This window comes from Lingula anatina, chromosome 3 (assembly GCF_051362555.1).
Source record: "Lingula anatina isolate TDL-2025a chromosome 3, LinAna3.0, whole genome shotgun sequence".
Taxonomy (NCBI): Eukaryota; Metazoa; Brachiopoda; class Lingulata; order Lingulida; family Lingulidae; genus Lingula; species Lingula anatina.
In genome coordinates this window covers 22,371,790-22,386,972 of record NC_141769.1, presented here as the reverse complement: position 1 = coordinate 22,386,972, position 15,183 = coordinate 22,371,790, and the positions used below count along the sequence as shown (strand labels likewise).

The 15,183-nt window shown below is 37.6% G+C and overlaps 1 long non-coding RNA gene across 1 annotated transcript; it reads left to right on the top strand.

The window, feature by feature from the left end:
• The first annotated feature begins 12,059 nt into the window (after nucleotides 1–12,059).
• LOC106166623 (uncharacterized) lies at nucleotides 12,060–13,860 on the top strand. The gene is made up of 3 exons (XR_001238822.2): nucleotides 12,060–12,182; nucleotides 12,439–12,531; nucleotides 13,220–13,860. It is a non-coding gene; the product is annotated as an uncharacterized LOC106166623 (long non-coding RNA).
• The last annotated feature ends 1,323 nt before the right edge of the window (nucleotides 13,861–15,183 follow it).

The following is a 15,183-nucleotide window of genomic DNA, read 5'->3' as shown; positions in this document are numbered from 1 at the left end:
TCAACATAATGTACTTTTGCATCAGAATTGACAGTAGCCTATTTTGTGCATAGTTATTTCCTGTTTTTTGTCTGTACATTTGGCAGCTTTGCTGCCTTGTTTTTTTTTTTTTAGCAAAACCAATATGTGCCATATATAACACTTCACTGAGGAAGTGTGGCGATCAGCTGATGTCCCCATACCAAAAGTCCACCCCCTAAATCAGTTGAGGACGATCTCAGGCCCATCTCCTTGATGCCAGTGCTAGGCAAGCATCATCATCATCATCATCATTCAGTGCCCTGCTGTTAAGCGTTGGCGATCATGTCTCTCCACACATCTCGGTCCCGAGTGGCTCTCAGCAAGTCAACTCTCGTCTCCAGTTCCATCCAGGATACCAGACCGTCTGTGATTTTTTCCCGTTGTCTTCCGCGGCTTTTTTTCCCATTGTTTTAGGCTGTAGTGGTCAGATGCTCAAGACCCCCATTCCTCATAATGTGGCCGAAAAATTTTGCTTGTCGTTTTCTAATTTTATTAAAGAGCGATCTTTTGGCGTCTGCATCTTTCAACACATTTGTTTTTGTTTTTCTATCAGTCCAAGGTATGCGCATCATCCGTCTGTAAAACCACATTTTGGATGCTTCGATTTTCTTCTTCATTTGCTTACTTAAGGTCCAAGCTTCAAATCCATACATAAGAATAGGTTCGATGTAACATTGTAAAACTTTCTTTCTTGTGATAATTGATAGATGTTTGTTGGTTAAAACTGATTTCATTTTTTGAAAAGCTGCCTTTGCTTGAGCAATCCTTGATTTTATTTCCATAGTCCATTGTAGGTGAATGGACACTTGAAACTGTGGAACCATTATTGGACAAGTTTCAGTTTGGTGGGGTCAAAAGATCTGGAACAACTCATGCTTTGATAGATATCATGCACCACTGGTTTATGGCAACTGAAGCTGGCAACGTTAGAGTTCTGTTGATTGATTATTCCAAAGCTTTCGATCACGTTGATCATTCCCTGCTCATCAATAAACTAAAAACCATGAGCTTACATAATGTGACTGTTCGCTGGATTGCCGCTTTCCTCACTAAAAGACAACAGCGAGTCAAACTTGGTCAAGTCTGATCGGACTGGCAGTGCATAAATGGCTCGGTGCCTCAAGGATCATGGCTGGGCCCGTTGCTCTTTGTCCTGATGGTATACGATTTACAATACTCTAAATGAGCCATTCACTTTGGATGAACTATCAAATGTTGTACGCACCATGAAAAATGGAAAATATCCAGGTCCAGATGGATTAGTGATTGAAATGTTTAAATATGGCTTCAACCATTTATCACCATTGTTGTTAAATCTTTATAATACTGTATTAATGAGTGGAAAATTTCCCTCTAGCTGGTTCAATGCCATTCTGTACCCATTGCTCAAAAAAAGAAATGTAAAGGTGGCAACAATTTATAGAGGAACTGCGCTTTTGAATGTCATGGGAAAAATATTTATAAAAATTTTGAGTAACAGATTTAATAATTGGGCAGTGGAAAATAATACAACGATTGAAGCTCAGGCCGCCTATAAAATTGGTTACTCCACTGTCGATCACATTTTTTCATTGCAGGGTTGCGTACAAAAATACTTAGGTCGAAGAAAAGACAGATGCTACTGTATTTTTATAGATTTCTCAGCCGCTTTCGATAGTGTTCAACACAAATTATTATGGTATGTACTTGCAAAAAAACGTGTAAATGGACATGTCGTCACAGTTTTACGCTCTATGTATTCCCAACTGCAATCATGTGTTCTAACAAAATTAGGCCTTACTGAGTATTTTTAATGTAACATGGGCACTCGACAAGGATGCATGTTAAGTCTTTTTCTATTTACATTATTCATAAATGAATTTCATCATAGTTTGAACAAGGCTGGATGTCAGGGTATTTACATAAATGAGGTGTTTCCAAATCTCATGTCTTTGCTTTATGCTGATGACATTGTATGCATTTCAGACACTGTGGGGGGTTACAGAAACGAATTCATCAATTAGAAAAATATTGCAGCCAGTAAATGGTATGCTAGTAAATGTCCAAAAGACAAAAATAGCAGTATTTAGGAGAGGCGGTAAAATAAAGAAAAATGAAAGTTGTTTCTTCAAGGGCAAAAAATTAGAAGCAGTACCTGCATATAAATACTTAGGAACATATTTTGGTGCCTTCCTCGGTTGGGGTAAAACTATCCAACATCAAATCAACCAAGCCAATAAAGCATTATTTGTTGTTAAGTTATACTTGAAAAAACAAGCATGTATTTCCTTTAAGGGAGCTTTCTTTCTTTTTGTTAGAATGATAACACCCATTTTTTCTATGGTGCTGAGATATGGGGTTATAAACCAGTAGAAAGTATTGAAATCTTCCAAGCAAAATTTTGTAGATATTTATTAGGTGTTAGTTCAAATACTGTGACGGAAGCTGTACTAGGCGAATGCAGAAGATATCCATTGTATACCAATTATATGGTAAATAGCATTAAATATTGGTTAGAGCTTGTATATATGAATGAAGATCGCTATCCTGCTCATGTTTATGATATGCTATTTAAATTAGATTCAAGTGGAAGGCACACTTGGGCCACAGATGTTAAAACGCTGTTATACAGATATGGATTTGGATATGTCTGGGAGGCTCATGGTGTGGGAAATTCTGTTTTATTTATTAAAGTTTTCAGAGAAAGATTAGTAGATAATGCTGGCCAAATGTGGCACAGTGACATATGTAGGAGCAGCAAACTGGATACTTATTCATAATTTAAGAGTACGTTAACACTGGCGTGTTACTTATTAAGCGTTAAAAATGTAAAACATAGAACCTCACTAGCAAGATTCAGATGCGCAAATCATCTACTAAATATTGAGAGCGGTAGATGGAGAGGTATAGAAAGATGCAATAGACTCTGTTTAATCTGTAAAAAAACATAATGTTTATGATGTTGAAGACAAATACCATTTTTTAATGACATGTGTAGCATATACAGAATTAAGAGAAAAATATATGCAAGTGAATAACCCTACTAAAGAAAGTTTTTTTAAGATTAATGACCACAAAAAACACAAATTTAATCTCTAGTCTAGCTGCTTATATATTTAATGTTTTTATATTAAGAAAATAAATTTTGGATCACTGAGAAAAATGAATAATCCTTAATGCTTCTCATGGACTTAACTATTATTATTATTATTTTTTATTATTATTATTACTATTATGTACTATGGGCCGGAGGCCTTGAAAAACTGAATAAATTATTATTATAATATATAATATATACGATTTACATCTACCTCCTGGTGAATTATTGTGCCATAAGTATATGGATGACACAACAGTTTCTGAGATCCTTAGACAATTCGATGATAGCAAATTACAGGAAATCGCTGACTCAACATTGGACTGGTCTAGGACAAACAACATGCGATTAAACAGGAAAAAACCAAACAAATGGCCATATCATTTAAACGCAATAATGCAGATATCCCTAAGTTTGTGATTAACAAAACAGAAATTGAATTTGTAGAATCATTTAAATTACTTGGAGTGTATATCGCTAATGACCTCACATGGAAGGTACATGTAGACAAAATCACTAAAAAAGCAAGCAAAAGGATTTATTTCCTACAGCACCTTAAGCGTGCAGGCCTTACAACTGATGACTTTGTAACTTATTACCAGACGGTCATAAGGCCAATTTTGGAATATGCTGCCCCTGTCTGGCACTTTGGGTTAACGAATGAATTGACTGCCCTAGTAGAAAAGTCTCAAGAAAGAGCTCTTAAGATAAAATTTATCCTGATCTTGAATATGACGCTGCTCGTGAACATAGTAAACTTGAACTACTGAGTGAGGACGGCTCAATGCATGCAAAAAATTGTTTATTAGTATATCAAATGAACCGGATCATAGACTGCACTATCTTTTACAACCAAAATAAAATGTCAAATAGTCAAATATTCATTAAGGGAACAGGAAACATTCAAAAGACCTAAAATTAAAACTAAACGATCAATGAGTGACTTTTTAACAAGTGCCATATACAAGTTTCAGAATTAACTGATATACCTTTATTTCTTTTTTTAGCCTTTCATTTTAGATATTTTGTTTTAAATTTGTTTACGTATGTCTTTTAATATTCCTGTATTCTTACTTACTAATGGTTTTATTCAACTATGATGCAATGATTGTAATTATCCAACCCTCGGGTTGCAAGTTTGGTAATAATAATAATAATAATATTAGATATCTAAGCGATCCCCATGTGTTCTTTGAGCGTCCAACAACAACCTGGCAAGTTTCATGGTCGCACAAAGGACGCAAAAAGGCTGTCGTCCAGTAAAGAGGGTTTTACTCCCAAGATCAATTTACAATATTGAAGATGCATATCTGACGATTTATGAAACCCCTAAACTTCGCGTCCATAGTTCAGGTTCGGTGGGACACATATGTATGTTATTTTAATTTGCACTGTGCAGAAAACTACTTAAGCCAAGGCTATTAATTCACTAATATCCTTTATTTGAATCTCTCTAGGTCATCCACTCAGCCGAATATAGCTTTTTGTGGCCACCTTTGCCATGAGTGCAATGAACTCTTCTTAATGTACATGTAATCAATATCTTATATAATGAGATTGATCTAAAGTGCCAAGCACATATCTATTTATTATTATTATTATTATTATTATTGAATCTTAAATGAGAGCACTGAAGTTGGTGTCTAGATTCTAGTTTCCAGTTTCGTTTTTCAAAAACGAACCTGGCATCCAGAAACTAGTGTCGTTTTTCAAAAACGAACCTGGCAACTAGAAACCAGTTTCGTTTTTCAAAATACGATTCTAGCAACCAGAAACTAGTGTCATTTTTCAAAAATGATTCTGGCAAACAGAAACTAGTGTTGTTTTTCAAAAAACTATTCTAGCAACCAGAAAGTAGTGTCGTTTTTCGAAAAACGATTCTGGCAACTAAAAAGTAGTGTTTCTTTTCAAAAACGATTCTGAGAGAAGCCAGAATCGTTTTGCAAAGAAAAACAGGTAAGGGGTGGACAGAGGGAAAGGCAACCGGCGTGCTACCGCAACCAGGTACATGTAACCCTCACCGCGGAAGACGGGCAATGTGTTACGAACTCTCCTCGCCGTGTGCTGAGACCGAGACGCCCACTGATAAGCGTCTACGGCGCACAAATAGCCTTCACTGCGGAAGCCGGGCAGGGTGTTTAGGTTGGTGGGAGAAGGCGGGGTTGAGGGTTAGGTTGGGTTAGATGCCCAAAAATCAGTGTCGTTTTTTGAAAAACGATTCTGGCAACCAGAAACTAGTTTCGTTCTTCAAAAAGGATTCTGAGAAGCCAGAATAGTTTTTACGGGGAGAAACAGGAGTGGACGGGGGAGAGGCAACGCGCGATTATCGTCTACCGTGACCAGGTTACCTTCACTGCGGAAGTCGGGAAGGTGTTATACGCTCTCTTCTCGCTGTGCGCTGAGACCGAGACGGTCGCGGTTAATGAAATTAGTGTCTATTTTCAAAAACGATCCTGGCAACGAGAAACTAGTGTCGTTTTTTAAAAACGGTACTGAGAAGGTGAAAGCTGCTTGTGCGCCGCTGATACGGATCAGCGGCCGTCTAGGCCTACCCACACGACCGAGAGACACCGTTATATTCAGCACAGCTTCCTCGGTGAAGGCTTCCTGTACGCCGTAGGCAATAATTGGCGACCGTCTCGGTCTCAGCGCACGGAGAGGAGAGGAGACACCGGCTTTCGCAGTGAAGGTTACATAGTCGCGGTACACGATAATCGCCGGTTCCCTGTCCCTCAGTCCACCCCTGTTTCTCTCAGCAATAACGATTCTGGCTTTTATCAGAATCGTTTTTCAAAAAACAACACTGGTTTCTGGGCATCAGAATCGTTTTTCAAAAATAATAAATAAAATTAAACTTCAAACTACTTAGGGAGATCCCGGGTGGGGGGGGGGGGTGAGGGAGGCTTTTCCCCCCTCCGAATCCCACGAATATTCGTAACACTATTGCACCTGTATCGTAACTGATTCGTAGAGCGTGTCGAATTAGACCAGAAAATTGGCAAAATCTCACGATTCCAGCCGAATCCCACGAATATTCGTAACTCTATCGCACCTGTATCGTAACTGATTCGTAAAGCGTGTCGAATTAGACCAGAAAATTGGCAAAATCTCACGAATCCTCACGAATCCTGAAATTTGTCAATTCCTGGCGATTCGTGGGATTCGTGGTCTGTGTGAAATAGGGGCATAAGATTATAGTGATAAAGGAAACTTGTGTATAAAAGCCACTTTTTGTAATGACTCGGGGCAAGTTGCCTAATATCCTTGTGGTTGACTTGGTTTCTGTCGCACACACTTACGTGAGGTTACTTGTGTAAGTGAACGATAGTGAGTGAAAACTTCCTTCGGGTTAGTCCGTTCAGTACACATGACAGCAGTAAAAAAGAACTTTTCAGAAATCTCTGTTCTCAACAATTTCTTTGAAAAAAATTACAGATTTTGTAAAAAGAGGTAGAACGATTTTATTTCCCAGGGGATAATGTTTGCAAATAACAGGAACAAACTAGACTGTTACAGATGTATTCTTGAAAGACTGCCCCCTTGTGACAGGAACAAACAAAGTAAGAAGTCATGTACAGATGTGGGTGTACTTTTCAAGAATTAATTTTGCCAGTATTGAATACCATGTACAAAGGAATGTGGAAACATCCCCCCTCCACCCCCGTTCAGTGTAGAAAAACAATAGGGAGGAAACTATGGGGTGGTGGAGCTAGCGTCATCTTCAAGACAACATTAGGCCACACTTTTTTATTTTTGTGGATGACATCATCTGGGGACCCCGAAATAGGTGCGAGAGGGCGAAAAAAAAAACAGTCCAAAAAAATACTGCTTAAGTAAAGGAATGCTTTCAGTACACAGCTGGAAACACAAATTTACCACAGAAACACGTATCAAACTAACAATATGTTAGTATATCCATGCTCTCAAAATATTAAAGCATTGTGAATACTTCGTAGAAGTCATGAATAGATATGCTGCATATTACCAAATCTATTTAAGGTTATTTCATGCATTTTGTTGGTATAGCAATCAATAAAACATATCAAACAAACAGTGTGTCTTTATTTGTACTCTCAGAATATTAAAGCATTATGAACACTTCACAGAAATGTTTAAAAAAAAGGTTACATCCCTATACGTCCCCGCACCGATACTCCCCCGCACCGGTACATCCCCGCATAGTACACAAAAATTTACTAAGGGGGATTATTTAAAGCTCATTTTCCGGCAAGTTCAATAACGACGTTTGCGACAACCGACTTCGTTGGGGGTGATTTTTTTTTTTTCGGAGAACGGACGAAAATCGGGGCGCGCGCAGGATGTCATCCATAAAAATAAAAAAATGTCTCCTTACTTGAAGAAATTCCGGAATGAATGCATAGTGGAACTTCTTTAATTTTTTTTAAAGATTTTCGAAAAAGAGGAAGAAAGATCATATTTCCTAAGGGGAAATGCTTTCAAATAACAGGAGCAAACTAGACCGTTACAGATGTATTCTTGAAAGTCTCTTGTGACAGAAAAAAGAATAAAGTCATGTAGATGAAAGTAATAAAGAACAATTTTCAATAATTAATTTTGGCAGTACTTAATAAGTTTGAAAAGATTTGAAACTTTATAAGATATATTTTTATTTACTGTCATTCCTTATACAGACTTGACATTTAATATGGAATATTTCAGTTTCTACGGTATGCCTAGGTAAAAATGCGTTCTTTTTTCATAAAACTCAGATCTCATATAAGATATCTGGCTGGAGAAGTGTGAAGTCAGGTGTGTCGCTACCAATTAACTGACTACCAAGTCTGTTGCACTGCTGCATTGTGTAATATGCAGTGATTTAATTGGGCAGTGCCCCTTTGGGCTGGTCAAAGCTTGGCTTTGGCGAAGCATGGGTCTGTCAAAAAAGTATTCATATGTGAGACCAGCCCAATGTATCGACATCCTACCACGAGGGCACAGGACTCGCTGTCCTTCAGGATATGCTGCTGCAACTAAACAAAACCCATCCAGTCCGTTCAGAATGAGGGGCAAATTGTGACCAAAACGCGTTTTTCAAGGCTGTTAGCGAATACCAGACTGGTTTTAGCAGGTTAGGATACCAAACGACCTCTGAGGAAGCCACTGTAAACAGCAAAACAGCGTCATCTGTTTCTCTAATGAATTGAGGACCATGACCGTTTCTGGGTAGAACATTGAAACCGCGTGGCTTTCTTTATTGAAGTCAGATTTCACCTGTACCGCTTAACAGGTCAAAACAAAGTTTACAGACATCCTGAAGAGGCCTACGACAAGGCGTGTGCCGCTTCTAAAGTGACTAGGGTCATTGACAGCGTCAGTATTTGGAGTGGATACCACATTAGTTCCAAAACACCAATGGTAGTCAATGATGAAAACCTAAACCAGATGAAATAAAGGAATAATCTGGGAACCATGTGACTATCATTTGACAGGGGGGGGGGACCTTAGGAACAATTTTAGGTTGCACGATGAGATTGCCCACTCACACAGAGCACTTTTAATAGCAGATAACTTACAGTGCCAAGGGATTGAGCAGATACATTGGTCATCAAAATCGCCCTATTTGAACCACATAGACAATACGTGGGTAGGTAATTACTCTCAGAATCAACGGCCTGCATGTCCTACAAAAAAACTGAACCAAATTGGACAAGTTTTGACCGTTGCCTGGAATTTTTTTCCAGATTAAACTCTAAAAACCTATCCTAAGGAATGCCTTGCCGCTTGAAAGCTCTGATAGCAGCCAGATGAGGTCAGGTGTAACAGCGACCGTTGCTGTGACAAGACACTGACATGAGGGTCCTTTGTGGGGTGTATAACTCTTTTACAGACGATAATTTGGAAAATATGGAGATCCAAAATATCGCTTTCAATGGTTGTCGTATGACTTAAAACAGGCAATGCATTTTTGTTTCCTTCACTGGCAAATTCAGTTAATGAACTGATGTCACAATGACATCGAAGAGATAAATAAAAGTTATTAAAACACGATTTTAATCCTTATTTTCATTTATCAGTCAGCAAAACAGAAAAAAAACTAATGAATTATGATTTGGAAAAAATATTCTATATTAAATGTCAAGTCTGCATATGCCGATAACTGGAATGTATGCACCAGTGATAAGACTAAAACAAACTAGGCAACTTTGTAGGAGAGACATTGTTGAACGGTCGAGCGATGTGAGGAAGGCACGCAACTTTCCACGCACAGCAAATAACACGGTATGGAAAAAAAATAACAAATAAGATTTTTTAAAAAATGGGTAAAAACTGAGCTTTAGAAATGGGAATTTTCATAATTCTAAAGGGATGGATTAAGAGGACCAAAACCTCAGATGGGGAATTTTTTGTCTCTGCGTCTGCTTGTCCCTATCACAATTGACGTTTGTTTATATAACCCTTCAATCAAGCTGTTATTACCTTAGGGATCTGTCAAAACTGAATGATTTGATTGGCATGTTGTCAGTCAAAAGGTGAAGGGGAGCTGGAACTTTACATGTTTTTATCTTTGTTTGACACTTATATATCTAGTATCGCTAATTATGGATGTGAAATATGGGGTCATCATCCTGCCCCTGATATTGAAAAGGTGCATTTGGACTTTGGGAAATTTATTTTGGGGGTTAAACGTTCAACCCCTGACTCAATAATTTATGCAGAGTTAGGAAGATTCCCTTTGGTAACCAATAGGAAATTGAGAATGGTTAAATACTGGCTTAAACTGAGAAACACAAATAATTGCATTCTAAAAGAATGCCTTAAATATTTTGAGTATGAATTCCGGACTAAACCATCCTGTGGCAATTGGCTCTCTAAGATTCATGATGTTTTTACAAAAACTGGTGTTAATGATTTTTTTCACTATCCAAGTAATTATGATGAAAAATTTATTGTACCTCTAGTATATCAAAAATTAATGGATATTAAACAACAAGCCATATTGTCAGAGATTAACGATTCGAGAAAGTGCTGGCTCTATAGACAACTCATCGACCGTGTTACTATTCAAACTTATCTTACAAAATCAATCCCGCTCCAGTTTAAGAAAATGATTAGTAAAATAAGATTATCATCCCATAAACTTGCAATTGAAACGGGCAGATATAGTAAAATCTCTATTTCACAAAGAAAATGTTCCTATTGCAATGATGTGGAGGACGAATTCCACTTTATACTGGGTTGCTCTAGATATTTAGATTTAAGAAAAAGGTTCATCAAACCTTTCTATTGCAATAGACACTCGGTGTTCAAATTGGTTCTCCTGCTGAATTCTTCCAGTAAGATAGTATTATGTAACCTGGCACGATATCTTAGCCAAGCAGGAAGGCATCGGCATGAGATCTAATCTAATTTGATCTAATTTGATCCAATTTGATCTCATTTGATTCAATTTGATTTAATTTGATTTATTTAAGTAGTTTATTTATTTAAGTACTCATGTATTTAATTTACTAAAGGTACTATTATTATTGTTATGATGATTATGATTGCGATTATTTCTATTATAATTATTCTTTGTAATAACCCTATAGTTGTTGTAACTATAGTCGTTGTAACATTTGTACCAGTACTAGACTGATGGTCCTCAAGAGACCAAGGTAATAAATAAATGAATGTTCAACAACTGTAGTTATCAACTGCGTACTGATTGTGATTGACGTTTGTTTATAAAACTGCCAATCTAAGTCGTGTGCTTTGACAGCTTCATCAAAATTAAATTAAACCGCATGAGTTTGATTGGTACCTGTCTATCACAACACTTTTGTTACCTTTAGTTAGTAGAAAGCAAAGTACATTTTCCATGCAGCTCTATCTTTGATAATTATTATAAAAAGCATTATATTTACCCCCGCGACCTTGAATTTTGATACGGATTACCGTACAAACATTGATTTTATTGCTAGCTGCTCTCTAATGTTACTTCATTCTTCAGACTTGTGCTGTGTGAAAAATAAACATGCGGAGACATTTGCGCCCTAAATATATACTAAGCTCAATAAAAGCATGTTATTTGATCATATAAATATAGAAAGTTCTCTGTCACAAAATCCATCCTTACTCTGAAATACTGGTACAGACTGAGAAAAGGCGTTTTTCAGGCGTCTGGACTGGTAGTTTAATTTGGTGCATGGGGGGGGGGGGGGGGGTAATATCTTCAACTTTGCAAAAGTAATCTTGTAAGAGTAGGTAGTTGTTGCTGAAGTTTCGTTCGCAAAGGTAATTGAAACAATTGGCAGTATTGTTCGTACGCTAGTTTTCACAGCCCCGTACGAGGCTCCCCTTGGGTATTTTCCTTACCATTGAAAGCCACTATTTACTTCCCAAGATTCGTGAAACGTTTATTCTATTTAGCATGAAGCACCCCATTCCTGTGACTCGTATATGCGGCTTTTTATTCTCCGTTATTCGTGAAAGAAAGTCGTTATACCCTGTGATTCGTGATTTTTGACGCGCATTTTCAGGGATGTATGAATAGTTTTATTTACTGTAATTAATGAATTGATGATTTTATTTCCCGTGAATTGTGATCACCCCCCCCCCCCTCAATTGCACCCTCTCATACGGCAGCTGGGCTGTATCCTCCCGAGGAAGGTGAGAACATTTACACCTGGTCTGAGTCAGCATTAGTTAAGTCAATCCTAGATGTGACAACTCCAGTTAAATAAGTTGTACTCACGCTGGGCCCAACTGAATAGCGCTGTCACTAATTTTAACGTTACATACAAATCGGGTAAACAAAAAACGCATCTCGTCTTCTCTAACACAATCGGTACAGGTTTTTTTTTGGGGGGGGGGGGGATGAAACATAACCAAATAATTTGATATCAAACCTAATGGTTGATAAGATGTTATTATTTTTGCCATTATGATGGTAGAAAGCCTAAATCACCATCCAGGTATTAGGACCCATTGCGCCAAATCAAATAACAAAAACAAGTTTAAATCGAAACGTGCGTACGAAAAGCGGGTGACCTGTACATTATTATGTAATACAGGTGAGCATTTCGGTGAGAGGTGCTCAGATAGGACCAAGGTCGGTAGAAGATGAAGAAGCCAGAGGTTCATGGTACGTTGCTGCAATTTCCACATGTGGGCCAAAAATTTAGCACAGAAAATGACAGGAAGCTGCCGTAGTATTGCACAGATTATACAAGATAACGTTGTGTATTTTGTGTTAATGAAGTTTGCCCAAATGTTGCATATGGCACTGGGGCATTTTAGTCCTTATTACTGTGGGAACATTGCACTTATGTCTAATACACTCTCTATTAGAATTTCAAAATCAGCTCAAAGTTTGAAGGATTTGTTTTCTGTAATTTCAGAGAAGGAACGCACTTGCCAATGAAGAAGTGAGGGGCTTATTGCAGCCGTCCAAAGGTCTGAACAAGCCCTCAACAAGTAAGACGACTGGGCAGGTATCTACATTCTCCTAATTGTTTTATTCGCGAGGTCACTGGCCTGTTTTCAAAGTATCAAAAATATCTTGTATATGAAAGTAAACTTCAAACAGACAAATGCACATTCAGTAACAAGATGTTAAACTATTGTCTCTCTACATTCCTGGAAACGACAGGACAGGTTGGGGAGGTGAGGGGTGGGTGGGGGCGGTTGACGGGGCTACAGTGTCCCTCCCTTAGTTTAAGAGGTTTTCCTTCTCCCTCACAAACAAACAAATCTAAAAAGGAACAAGAAAAAATCTAAAGCGCAAAAAAATACATGGCACGAAATAAGACGAAATCCAGCTAATGTATCCTCATGTCCTGGCCCCCTCCCCCTGAAAACCGTGGCTTGGTCAGTGAAAACGTGACTAATGTCTTTTTTTAGATCCTGTCAATTTTATACTAATGTTCTCATTCACTGACTTTCATTTTCGCGAATATTTCCGTAATCCGGGCACCTGGTCCTGTCATATCGCATCTTACATATGACTGCAAAGAAGTGTGTTGTCATTAAACAGTGTGCACAGGGTAGAAAAGAACAGGAATGGCACAATAGTGTTTTGTTAACATAATCCCATGTGTTCCAAAATAGCATGCTGTAAAGATATACACATACTGCTTCATCAAACCGTGTCGTGAATGTGATTTTCTTCGTTTATTTCAGTGGCTCCCAACTGCTGTTTACCGGGTGATTGGATGCGTCGCCGATCAAAGATATCAGATTCATGTTGGACATCGCCTGCGCCCATGCCAAGATTGTCTCGCTTGTTGAAATTTGTCTTGCAGGGTTGACAATTGATATGAAATGTAATCTTTGCCTTGGATAATAATATTCTGCGTAAAACGTGTATCAAATTAATTGTTGCACGCACCAAGAATTTTTTAACGAAACTTCTGATCAGAGAAAAAGAAAGAAATGGATGAGTGCTATTACCCTGGTTATACATTTGTTTCTAAATTGTAGTACAGTACTCTATCCGCTCATATCGTTTCAAGGTATTTTATTTATCATGTATATTTATTATTGTGTCAGGAGGAGGTACCCGTCAGTTCTGAAAAATAAACACGGCACTTTTTGGAGTTCACCTTCAACGAAATAATTTTAATCCAAAAAGCATTTTGCTGAAGTGATGGATGAAAACAAAAATGAAAGTTATGAAATACACTTATTATTATAAGGCGATTTTTAGGTAGAGTACTGTGCCAGCACTATTGATTTCCTAGTTGAAGGTAAAATTTTTCTGTGGGCAAATCTTCAGTTAGTCACTTAGCTGTGCATTTGAAGATGTTTTAAATATTTGTTTTGGATTGAATTGAACTGAAAATTCTAAGAAATTCCGAGGAGAAAATATCTCAACTTTTTCATATGAAACTTTTGAGAGACAAACGGTTACATATATTGATAGTTAAGTTTGAGAAAAGAACAAGTTATTTTAAAATAACTTACAAATACTGATCTTTAAGTTATCATGCTTTGGAAATTACAGCGTTATGAAAATGACAAAATTTGTCCACGTGATTGCAGAATTGCCCATGTATAAGAAACGATCCTTTTTTAAGTTGTGGATATGCGTTTGTGACGCATGTTAAGAATGAACTTACTTTGGTTTCGGTGTTTTGGTATTGTGTCTGATCAGTTAGAGAGAGATATACATTTACTGTGCTGGGAAGGGTCTAAAACAATGTTAAGTAAATGAAACCAGGGGAGGAATTGGGACTTTCACGAAATAACTGCACATTCGTTATTGCAGTACAGTAGGGGAATATATGTTACCCACGTGATAAAATTGTCCCTTCTTAGGGCCACCCAAATTTATCAGCATTGCACGAGTCCATTTGTGTGTTGTTCGACTTTTTGGTGGTGGTGGTGGTGGTGGTGGGGGGGGGGGGGGGGTTCAAGTAACGTTCACCTATGTACTTTGTTCTAAATGCTTTTTTAATTAATATTTCTTTGGTCGTGATCAAGGGGTGATTGAGAGGAAAAGGTCTGATTAGATGCCAGTCCAGCACGTCCTGTTGGGGTATTTTTGCTGACTGTTTCTAGATCACTGAATAACAGAGACCAGAGTAAGGGTATTAGCTCTTATGAATTAGTGAATCTTAAGTCACCGTTGTTGTTATTGTTTTTTCTTTGTAATCTTTGCAGTTTTGTTTGTATATTTTTCTTAAATTGTTATGACCAGAATAAGCTTGTAAATTAACCATGTCTTTATGCCGTTCCTGATTCACATGTGTGCAAATTTGTTTTCGCTCAAAGTCGTGCCATTAACCTACCAATGTTAGGATGTAATGAAATGAAAACAAAATAATGTAAAAAACTCGATTCTTAAAAATGACTTTTTTGTCTGCCTTTTTCTGTGCGAGAATCGGCACAACGGCATAGAACAAGGTATGCGTGAGTGCGAGTGCACTTGAGGGGACGACACCTATGTTCGATTATATGCATTTTGGTATTTCGATATCATTCACACCACTGAAATTGGACACATTGTTCCTCGATGGGATAAGTAGTCAATTATTAACGTCAACAAAAGTTCATAAGTATGATATGGTTGACTTTCAATTTATCTACCGGTTCTGGTCAATTTTTTATGAATTTTGTTTGGGTAAGCATTAATGTCGAAATTC